Source organism: Bactrocera neohumeralis, chromosome 4 (assembly GCF_024586455.1).
Source record: "Bactrocera neohumeralis isolate Rockhampton chromosome 4, APGP_CSIRO_Bneo_wtdbg2-racon-allhic-juicebox.fasta_v2, whole genome shotgun sequence".
NCBI classification, from domain to species: domain Eukaryota; kingdom Metazoa; phylum Arthropoda; class Insecta; order Diptera; family Tephritidae; genus Bactrocera; species Bactrocera neohumeralis.
Window position 1 is genome coordinate 18,565,222 of NC_065921.1, and position 12,053 is coordinate 18,577,274.

Genomic DNA, 12,053 nt, shown 5'->3' on the forward strand with positions numbered 1-12,053 from the left:
AAGTTTGTTATGCGCAGAAGAAAACTTCGGGGACCCAACAAAATATTAGATTGTCATACATATATCTTCCTTCCTCCTTTTTGTCTTTTGAATTTCGCGGCTACGTAGAAAGCGCTACAGAGCTCGCATCTGGCAATACTATACATTTTTGAAAGGTCTTGACATAACCTACAAAACGTCATGATTAGTTTGGTTATTGCGTTCAACAGTTATAGACGTGTAAACATGGACGCCGAAATTCGCGCTATTTTAAAGTTTTCCTTCGTTAAAGGCACGTTCCGTGAGACTAATGGTGCTTTTGAGGATGATACTCTATCACTTCGAACTGCGGAGGAATGGTTTCGACGTTTCAGAGCGGGTGAAAACGACACCATGGATAAGCCAGCCGGCGGAAGACCTGTGACGACGAGTACCGATCAAATGATGGAAAACATCGAGTTAGACCAGCATGTGGCATCTCATGACAACGCCCAGAAGATGGGAGTTAGTCACCAAATCATTTTAAACCATCTGCCGAAGGCTGGATTTTTGGAGGGAGCTTCTACGAGGGGGGTATTATGAAGTTGCCGTCTAAATGGACACAGATTATCGAACGAAATAGTGCATTGTTGAACTAAATCCGATCACTGTAACACTTTATTAGCATTGAATATAGAGCAAAAAGCGGAAGGAATGTTTGACAACCTAATTTATATATAGTAAATAACCAGCGTGTCGAGTTGAATCGAGTTAACCCATTTCAGATGTGGAAACTTGTGAAGTGTATTATAGCTTCGGTTCAACCGAAGTTAATGATTTTTCTGGTTAAATTTACATTTTTACCTTTTGAATTATAATATTTCAATTCAATTACTAATGAGCACCATATTATATTTGCAACGAAATCGTACAGCATGTATCATAGGTGTGCATGGCGTATGAGTAATATTTTGCAAATATGCAATAAATCGCCAAATTTCTTTCTTTTTTCAAGTGGCAACTTTTAGGACGAAAGTGAACTCTTTTCCTCCGTTATATTTTATTATATAACTCAATTCCAATAGAGCTAGCAAATAAACAAAGGCAAAATTCCTTAACCCAACATACTGCGCTGGAATAAATAATTTTCCAACACATGCAATATTATGTTTTTTGTATTTTTGCACTCATTTCATTGCACAATGTCTTCAGCTGATATTATTGATAAGTTGACAAACTGGAAATTACTTCAATTTTCTCGCTACCGAAAGTGGAAAGTGGCTAATATTTCATCGAAGAAAAGAAAACAATTATTTTTCACAGCCAATACATACATTTGTTCACATATGCATTGTTTTTGTTTTTTTTCCACTTCTGTAAACAATTTCTATTGTAATCAAGCACAAAATAGAACAGATGTGAAAAATACGAAACGCGTGTGGTCTTTACTCCGCCCAAAATTAATAACATTTTTCAGTGCGTCAAAAAAAATTATGAGTTTGACATTAATGTGCGTTAATGTTAATGCAATTTTTCAGCCTTCAGTCATCAGTAATGTATTTTCCCACATCCTCCCACAACTAAGTAAATGCAAACCCTAATCAAAATTTCAGTTGACAGCAGTGTGAGGCAGCTAAGCGTGACAGCCAATGCTCCTCGAGCACCGTTAGAATAGAAAATTGAACTTCAGTTTATTTACAGTTTACAATTTATGGTTATTTCCTTACAATTTCCTCTAGTTCCTTGTAAAATGTTACGCATACGCCACGCGCACTTAGGTGGCTCTAGGATTAAATTGCTAATTCCAAACAGTTGATGGGGGTAATTTTAAGTGAATTTTAATACTTCTTTTTATTTCTTTATTAAAGGAAATATGGAATTTTAACTTTGTTTATGCTTTTAAGTACCCGTTTGATGGTTTTAGACGGTGTAGGGGGCAAAAAACTAATTAACTCATAATAACTGAGGATCTCGTATAGTACTTTATATTATATTATACTTAAATACTTTATAGCATTTCATAATTCCTCTGTCAGCCGTTGAAAGCTTACCCAACATCAGTCATTTACATATACATACATATGTATGTATATAAAGTTTTCTGAAACCTAATCTCTATAATGGATGGTATGATAACAGTAAATATTTAGCAAATATTCTAATATTTTACTAAAAGCATGCTTATTCGACTAAAATTTTGGGATGCATTTATACCTGCGCATACATTTCATAGATTCCTTTGCTCTGTTGTTGCTTGTTTCAGTTGATATTGATTGTTGTTGTTGTTTTCATTGTATAGAGATTAATCACTATACTAATGGTTTCAAACAAAAAATATTAGATTTTGTTTCCATTGTATGGACTTTGCTATCTACATATGTATGTCTTCTCGAACGTTTTTGAGGTTGCTCATACGCACTGGTGGCCATCGCTGTATGTACAACTTGTAACATGCTTGTGGTATGAAAGTGAAAGATTGAAATAAATCGAACTGAAATTTTGCACACGTTTTTATTTCACCAAGAAGTTGCTCATTTGTGGGAATCGCCGATATTGGGCAAATATAGCATACAGCTGTCATACAAACAAAGTATCTTCACGAAATTTGGCACGGGTTTATTTCAAAGCTATCGCTATAATCTCCGAATAAATTGTTCAGATCGAACAACTATAGCTTATAGCTGTCATACAAACGGACCGATCAAAATCAAGAAAAGATTTTTTTTACGTTTTTATGCTCAAAAAAATGGACCTGTGAAAGAAACTAAAGCTTAGGTGCAGTCGAAGTTTATTTTTTTTTTGTTTTATGTATTAAAAGTGTATCACTTTTATATATGTATTTGAAATTTGCATTTTGTTCTTTAAAGCTTAAAAGAAATTCGATTAAATAGTTAATTGAAATATTTTGCCTAATACTTCTCTTCTAGCAAATTTTCCAAAAAATATAATAACTATTACAACTAATCCTTAATTACTGTATCATTTTTCTTTTTATTACAGGAAAACTATCTGATTTATGGTAAGTAAAGCATTAAATTTTTTTTATTGCTTTTTTAAATGCTACTTTTGAAATACATATATAAATTCAAGTAGTTCAAGCACTCGCATACGAGTACACACATATTCACAGAATTTTCATGTAATCCTTAACTGAATTTCCAGAATTCGAGTAAAGCTTGCGGCTACTTAAAACTTTGAGTACTTAATGCAACCTCAAGCATATTTACTTCCCCAACAGATGCCTCCTTGAGCATTGGAAATATTTTTTACTAAAGTGAATAAGTAAAATCAATTTTTTTTTTTTAATTTTCAATACTCAAATATTTTAAGTAAATATTTACAAATGTGCATATGTTGGATGTAAATGACTAACACAATACGTAAAGCTTACAAATAGGGTGACGCAAGAATAAAAGTTTTAGCTAGAGAAGACGACCTTGGGCTTTTAGGCACGAAGTATTGTATTTGGAATACTACCCTACTTTCGTTGTTGTTGATAAATGAAAGGAAAATTAGAAAGTGCTTCGCTGTAGAGAACTTATGAATTCCCATAATCCACCTTAATTGGTACAACACACCAGCGGTATTTCTAACTCAAACAATAAACCTAAGTAATTTCCATAAACAGAAGCATACTTTTATGCGCGCTACTGAAATGAAGGCATTTTTTAGATCTCCAAATCTACTTTAAGCTTCCTTTAACCTCTTTAATAAAAAATTGGTGTACAATTTTTTAACTGGGCGCAACCTTTTTATATATTTTTGTCATTCTAATAATAAATTAAAGATTAAAAAAAAAAATATCCAAATCAACCATAGCTATCTGTATACCTATAACGTGGGTATCCCTTTGGAATCAAGTGGCAGTCCTCCTAAAAAATAATTTTGTACTCTTTTTTAAACTTAAACGTTTATTTGGCGTAAAAAATAACGGTATATTGAAAACAGGTGGAAACCCTGTAATATCTTTTTCGTATTAAATCACAAATCGAAACGTCAACGATGCGAAACGGTTCAACGGTTTTAAATGAATTACTTTTTCACAAGTGGCAACTATCATTTTTATACTATTGCAACATGTTGCTACAGAGTATAATAGTTTTGTTCACCTAATGGTTGTATGTATCACCTAAAACTAATCGAGATAGATATATACTATATATAAATGATGGTGACGAGAAAAGTTGAAATCCGGTTGACTGTCCGTCCGTCCGTACAAGCTGCAATTTGTATAAAAATTGATGAAACTTGGGGGGCAGGTTTATTGGTACAAATTAAAAATTACGCGCTCGTAGATGGGCGTAATCACACCACTGCCACTCCCACAAATTACAAATCTACAAAGTGTCATATCTCAGCATTAAATTAAGATATAAAACTGTAATTTGTAAGGAGCCGGGGTAAAATTGGACAATGGGCGTCCACTTTTTGGTGAAATCAGATATTTTGCGACCCGACTGACCGGTTTCGACTACATCTAGTACGTAGCATTCTTCTCATATTCCTATGTCAGAGTCTGAAAATAGGCGAAATCGGACTACATCCACGCCTACTTGCATTTAACACAATTTTAAATTCTATTTGATTCTTTTACTTTCCAATTTACAAATAAAAAATTTAAAATTTAGCACTGATAATTTCTTTATTCCAGCTTATGTCTAAAAATTGTCCAAATCTAACTAAAACTGTTCAAGCTCCTAGGTACCGAATATAAGGACCCCAGTATCTATAGTCGGCTTTTGACCGAAAATATCGGTGTGTGAAATATACAATTGAAATTCAGACAGAATTCGTTCCTGCCAACAGTAATTCTGTGTATCAAAAATAGGTTGAAACGAGCCAATACTTCCCTTAGAACCCATATATCTAATATAAAGATTTTCGAACTTCCGAAGGACTTTATGCTGCATATTTCGGTCAATATTTGAGTTGTCTCATTGAAAATTACACAGCGTGTTTTACTTATAATGGTGTGTACCTATCTTTGTGCCTAAAATAAATAAAATTGACCGAAGACTTGTCGTAGCCCGAATTGTATGTAAAGTACCTTAATGAAATCCAGGGAATATTTTTTTAGTATATGACATGACAATAGTTAATAAATACTATCCCAACTCCCATATACTACGTAAGCGTCCAGTTGCAAGCGATCTACGACTGCTGCTGATTCCTGTCTTCTTTGTGGATGTAACCTTAAACAAAAAAAAACAAATTTCTCTTTAGAAGATATTGTTTGTACATAACCTACAGGTGAAAAGATCAACGGTCGTTATTTCTTAAAATTTTGGTTGTCTTTGGACTGTCAGATCAACAAACTGAGAGGTTTTTGTGTTAAGAATAATCGGATCGTTGGTCACCGATTAATCATTGAAGCAAAAACGCTTTAATTTGAGGAAATTACATTTAAAAACAAACTAATAAAAGGTGATCCATTTGAAGGTTCCCTACTCTTTTAAAGAAAAAACACAGAAACTTGAAATTTAATGGAAAATCTTTATTATCATTCGAAAGAACATACTTTTGCATTTCTTTTTTGAAGATTATCTCTTCAAATGTTGACCCGACTGCGTCTCATATGGTCCATTCGTTAAGTCCAATTTTAGACGACTCGTTCTAGTACTGAATCGAAGAGATTGAGATTGTCCGGAAAGACTTTAAACTCATAATTTCCTCTAGTTCCTTGTAAAATGCTCAATACTCAAATCGGATCAGTAGCACCCATGTTTAATTGTATTCAATTTTATTATCATGCCGTAACCAGTTTTAATTCCAAAACATTGTTTTCTCACACATTTTCTAAAAGAAATAAATTATTGGTAACTTTAAGGTTTTATTCAGTTTAAAGTTGCTTGGACTTCTCCCGCTCCAATAAAGGCCTACCATCTGGTTCTTAGTCTCACTGGCAAGGGGACATTTTGCACTGTGCCTGTGGACTCGAATTTTTCCACTAGATGCTCATTTGTTGATCTGACATGACGATTATGACGACCATAATTTGGACGTAGCGCTTTTGAAATTGAGTTGACTCCGAATTTCGATAGTAAAATTTAATAATTTCGACTCGTTGGGTTGGGTCGTATATCTTTCCATGATGAAATGGCAAACCTTATTGAAGAGATATGTCAAAAAACTGGGAAGAAATATGGCGTCATCTGCTGCCCCTATCGGTCAACTTTTGTAGCGTCCGTATTGAAAATTCCGTTATTAAAGTAGGTATTCAAACTTTACATATATACAATTGTCATTTAAGACATATCTGTATTTATTGCTTTCGCATCTTTACACTACACTCAAGATTTTCGAATGCTGAAAAAAAAATAATCTACTCTGTGTGAAAAATTCAATTCTGACTCATTAAGCTCACACTTTTGTGTCAAAGTTTCTACAAACTTAATACCAATCTTAATTAAAATCCGTGAAATACTTTAAAGCTTCAAAGTGAAGAAGCACCTGCCATTGATGATGTTAAAACCAAAAAACCGAGGCACGTAACAATTTGTTACCATTTGAAGTGCCAATTAGACAGAGAAAACCGGAATTGCGCATGAAGTGTTTTCGCTAAAATCTTTGCATTTGTAAGGGTATACATAGTATTCGTTTGCTTAGTTACTTAAAGTATGTGAATCTACGTGAAGGAAATGGAAATAGTTTCGCCACTGTGTTTTACTCCAGAAAATGGCAGATGCCGTGACACAAAAATTTTAAATATAAAGTTTTATAAAATTTTTGGTATTCTAGGCATTTTTAACTATTTTGAAGCCTTATCTTATACTTTGGTTGTAACGGAGCAAACAGATTTTATAAAAACTATTGTCTTAAATTTCTGTCTTTTTATTTTTTAAATTTTTAATTTATCAAAACACACATTTCCTGTAATAATCCCATTATACGTATTATTTCGTAACAACACGTTTCTATAAAACCGCTTGGAGACTTCAAAACATTTCAATGATTCATATTGATTTTCAGTAATGAACTTCTTTCCACCAAATTTTCATAGAATACTTTACTTTCAAGCACATTTCGGTTAGTTGTTCAAATCTTTTATAATACATATTCCAAATAGAACCTATAACAAATCTCCAAATCGAGGTGAGTCCCATTTTCTTTATAATTCAGTGAAATAGTTGGACCATTTGAGTTATAAAAAACAAAAAAACTGAAAATACGAATATTGTTTGTGGTTCTGATACTGTAATAACCAATCGTGCGCCTTTTCGGTTTCGTCGATTCCGCTCGGATAATTTTGACGTAGACGATGCACCACACCTGTCAAAAATATCCTTAAAATAATGGAAAACAACGAGTCTGACCGTCATATAAGCATTATTCCTATTACCCAGGAGCTAAACATTGCACAAAAACCGGTTTGGAATCATTTAAAAAAAGGCTGTAAAGAGGTTGCATGAGTTTCCTCGGGTAAAAAGCAGCTTTTTTTCAAAAATTTTTTCTCATATAGAAAATGAAATATTTTATTAGAATTTTAATGTTACAAACATAAGTACACTACACAAAAATTGGATTTTTGGCAGACATTTATACAAAAAAGTTAAAATTTTGCGAATTTTTTTTTCAAATAGTTGAATATAGTGGAAATAATAGAATATAATAGAAAATAGTATAATAGAAAAAAATCCTTCCTCCAGGTCCTTAAGAATTGTATCTGAAAGACCTGCGTAAAATTTCATTACGATTGGTTGAGTAGTTCTCGAGAAATCTTGCCAACCGACTTCAAACACACAGTTTCGAGAAAAACTCATTTAAAGACGACTTTTAGCCTAGCTAGCCTCAAGCGCAGAAGTTCTCAAGGCTGTATCTCCGAAACATATACTCGGATCAACTTGAAAGTTTAGGCCAAAATTCTAGAGGTGTTATAGAATTTAATAAAACAATAAAAAAAATCGATTTTTTGAAACCCGTAAACCCATGTAACCCCTTAACAAAGGAAGCCTTATGTATGGGCGACACACGGATTACCGCAAGAAAAAAAGTATGGTACAAATTTCCAACTGCGAATCGCAAAAAGGCGATGCATTCTAAATGGTTACTGTTAATGTGAAGTGGGTCACTTACGACAACGGGAAGGGAAAACCGGTCATGTGGAATGGCGATGAGCTGGCCCACACATGATGAGTATTGACGGTTAGGAAGTGTTTTTTTTATTTCTTTAGTGGGGTTGGCAAACCATAGTCTGCTATTAGTTACATACTCCTCTACGGTCGAACTCTTAATACGGACTTCTGCTGTGATTGAACCATCTGAAGGAAAAAATCGCACAGAAGCGCCTAGCTTTTGCCAACAGGATAGGAATTGTGTTCCATCGGAAAAACGTCAGGCAACACGCAGCGATAGTTGTGCATCCCGGACACGGATTTTTATTCGGCCAAGGACTGTCAACTCGACACCATTCCTCGAAATTACTTCAGGAATGTTTTCTGACGCCACCTCAACCACCTGGTTGTGCAGCCTCATTTAGTCTGGACCTAGCACCCAGAGATTACTATCAGTTTCTGCCTATGACGAATGACTTTTCGTTCCTCGAGAGAAGCTTATGACAATCAACTGTCTCAGTTTTTGGCCAAGAAGAGAGTGGCAACCTCAAATTAACTTCATTATGGCAACAAATTATTTAAAAACGGTGCTTATTTGACCTAAATCGGATCATTCCAGGTATGCTAAATTAAACCAATTTAATGCATAAAATAATGGCCTTATTTTTACTAGAATTTATATAAGAAAAATTTTCGTAACAATATAATAACATTTTGTTCATGCATTTGGTGAGTTCAAGCCCACTGTGAGATTGGCAACAATCAATACGCCAATTTGTCACTTCTCTTACACTCAATGCGCAATATCGGCTTAAGATTCGAGATTTAAGGTGCGAATCAAAGTTGGATTGTAACGCGCCGTCATATACAAACGTATATTGCGGAAACGGAAGTGAACCCAAACGGATAAGCCAGTTTGGATTTCAATTTACACCCTTACATAAAAACCGAAGCAAAGACGTGCTTTCATCCGCACTTGACTTGACTTGACAACGTTTACCGGCAATATATTTTTGCGATTCCTTCATGCACCGTTATTGCGAGGAATGTAACCCTACGTCCGTCTTTAAGCTTTACTCTCTGCTGTCTGCTTTCGTTTATGTACTTATGTAGAATGCGTTTCCAACAATCCGCTATACTTTTCAAGCGCTTTGTTTGCAACCGCCACACGCAATCATCACCGCCGTATTGAATGGCACCTTTCTCACAATTACTGTTGCCACGTTGGTATTGCTTCGTTTGCCTTAAGTACCGTTGTTATTGCTGTTGTTTTCATTTTTAGTAACTGTATTGTTGATTGCAAACATCAAAGCAATGCCATGCGTTGAAGTGGCAGTATGGGCTAATGCCTCTTAAATTGTTGATACCTTTTGCGAAATGTTTCCACACAACATCACTGCTGATGACTGAGAGCGTATTTTTTAGTGTTGCCTTACTTTTGACTTTAATTGTTGGTGTAAGTGCTATTTACATACAGGCAATGTCAAATAACTAGCGGCGGTGTAAGCAGCAATTATATATTTATATTCTATAAAGCGTTTAATCTCGTTTTGCTAAATTTAAGACGACTTTAGTCAAAATTACTACAAAGTTTTTTTTTGAATGTAGTTTTGGCAGAGGAATGTTAATGATTTTATCTTATGTGGGAACATAAACGATCCATTTCGAGGTTCCCTACCACTTGAAATTATCTGCTAGCCGAAGTGTTCTCTGAATAAATCAATTGATTGATGCGATATGTGGTAAGTGGCGCCGTATTGGTGAAACCAAATGACGCTGAGATCACGACCTTCAGTTTCAAACATCAAATAGTCGGTTATCATAAAGGGATAAGCCATAAGCCATTGACGGTTAAGTTCTCACCGACATCAACCAACCCTTTTTTTCTGAATGAAATGGCAACTCTTGACTCTTTTCAGGTTGCTCTTCGCTGAACAAAATTTGTCTCTAAAACGTCCAATCTTCATGGAACTTTTCAAGAGTCCATAGAGCAAAGCGATATCACTTGAGAAGGTCGAACGGCTTCAGTTCTTGCACAAAGGTTTTAAATTTAAGATCTCGACGTAAAATGCGCCAAGTCGTTCCATACGTCAGTCCGGGTCTCAAGATGGGTGATGTTGTTACGAATAGTAAGCTCAGTAGACCATAAGTTGAGCGAAGCAGGCGAAACACATTCTTTACAGAATGTGAATTTTCGTTATAAAGTTGAAAGATTTGTAAACGTTGTTCAGGCGTGAGTCTTTCCATGATGAAAAGCCAAAAAATACTGAACAAAAATAATATGACAGCTTTAGACGACACAGGTGTCAACCGGACGAATTATTTCCCTTCTACAAAAATGAAAAGTAAAAAATCTTAGTTCAATCATGTTTTAGAATAGAGCTGCCATCCATTAAAAAACTGAAAACGTACTCAAATTAGCTAATAATTGCAAGCTCTTTTATTTATGTATATTTTAAAATAGAGTTTCCTCCGATCCACGAAATTAAAACCGAACCTAATTATACAAATTGGGTTCGTGCTTAAGAAAGTTTAAGAAAAGGAACGACAGATAAGCAGATTTTGGGATAAATATACATACATAGTTCAATAATTAGAACAATAATGTCTTGGAGAAGTCTTCAATTATAACATGATCTTTAAAAAGCCCCTCTAAACTACAAAAAAATAATTTTTCTCTTCGTATTCTTCTAAAACAAAAAACTGTAGCAAACTCAAACGATCACAATTCGCCAGAGTTTCCGCTATCAGTTCTTTGAAACTTGTTATACTCACCTTCCTTAATGCTTTCTAGTATGGTACGGTCGAGTATAGGTCTTCATATAATTTTACCGTCTGATCAAATTTGGACCGGATTGACAAAAAATAAAAACTGCCAATACAAGCGTGCCAATATTTATACCAATTTTCCGTACATTTTATAAGCCTCGGCTGCGATAGCCTTCAGTGCCTGTAGCGAATTTGTTTTTTTTTTCGGTTTTCCTTCACTTTTGGAGCACCCTGCAGTAGATTGTTGGACGGTTTCGACGCTATATTAATAAATCCTCTTCATGACAATGATTTTTATTTTTTTGGTATAAGTATAGCATCGACATACTTTATACCCAAAACAATAACCAAAATATGTTGAGTCTAACCATTTGAGTCATTAAGATCCTGCCAACTCTTTGATGTCAACAAGACGGTTTCCAAGCACTGTTTCTTTAACTTTTTCGATGTTATCGGCATTTACAGATGGACGACTCGCGTAAGTGGGGTTTTAGATGACTTCACGACCTTCACCGAATGTTCACTCAAATACTTGTGATCATAATAAAGTAGACTCACCAAAACACTATTAACGCTAATTGACATATGGAGATCGAACTTCGGACGAACATTAGTCTAAATCTTCTAAATACGGTCTTCATTTCAATATTTTTGTTGTTGCAGTGGTGTGAGTTGACGGTCTTTTAGCAGATATAAATCGAGTCCGCTCCGATTAAGTTGACCTGATTGATGTGGGCACCATTTCAGCTGCTTCTCAGCTAAGGTTATCTCATTAATCTGGAAACATCCATTCCTTTTTCATTAACTGAGGTTGAAATATCTCGACAGACTTACTTTCGAGTCAAGAGACATAACCGAAATTGACGATAGCCGTCTCAACACCGTCTCAACACCGTCTCAACAAATTTGTGATATACTCAAAGCGCTTTGTCCAAAAGGGTTTTTATGATCCATTATATAAGATTTTAATTACCACAACAGATCGGCATTTTAAGCTGTCTGTGTGAGATCTTTATTAAGGGGCCACAATAAAGATAACGTATACCTATGATACCTCGCTCTTCTCTTAAAATTTAGTAGCCTTGCAATTCTTCCTTACATTTCTACAAAGAAACTTTAAAAAATGTTCCAGTATACTCTATCTTCAGCTATTACAATCTCCTTAAGTCCACAAGGGAAACATAAAAAAACATCTTAAGTATCAAGCAAACGACTTCTTTATCACAAAATCCACAAATTATCCATTATGCCAAAACCGCAATTCTCAAAGGGATT

General features: G+C 34.7%; 1 protein-coding gene across 1 annotated transcript in view; it reads left to right on the forward strand.

Moving 5' to 3' along the window:
- The window catches only part of LOC126757356 (G-protein coupled receptor dmsr-1), a 255,974-nt gene that overhangs the window by 173,220 nt on the left and 70,701 nt on the right, over positions 1-12,053 (forward strand). Inside the window, exon 6 of the mRNA XM_050471196.1 lies at positions 2,959-2,977. The gene's annotated coding sequence lies outside the window, so the exon portion shown is untranslated. The remainder of the gene's footprint in view (positions 1-2,958; positions 2,978-12,053) is intronic.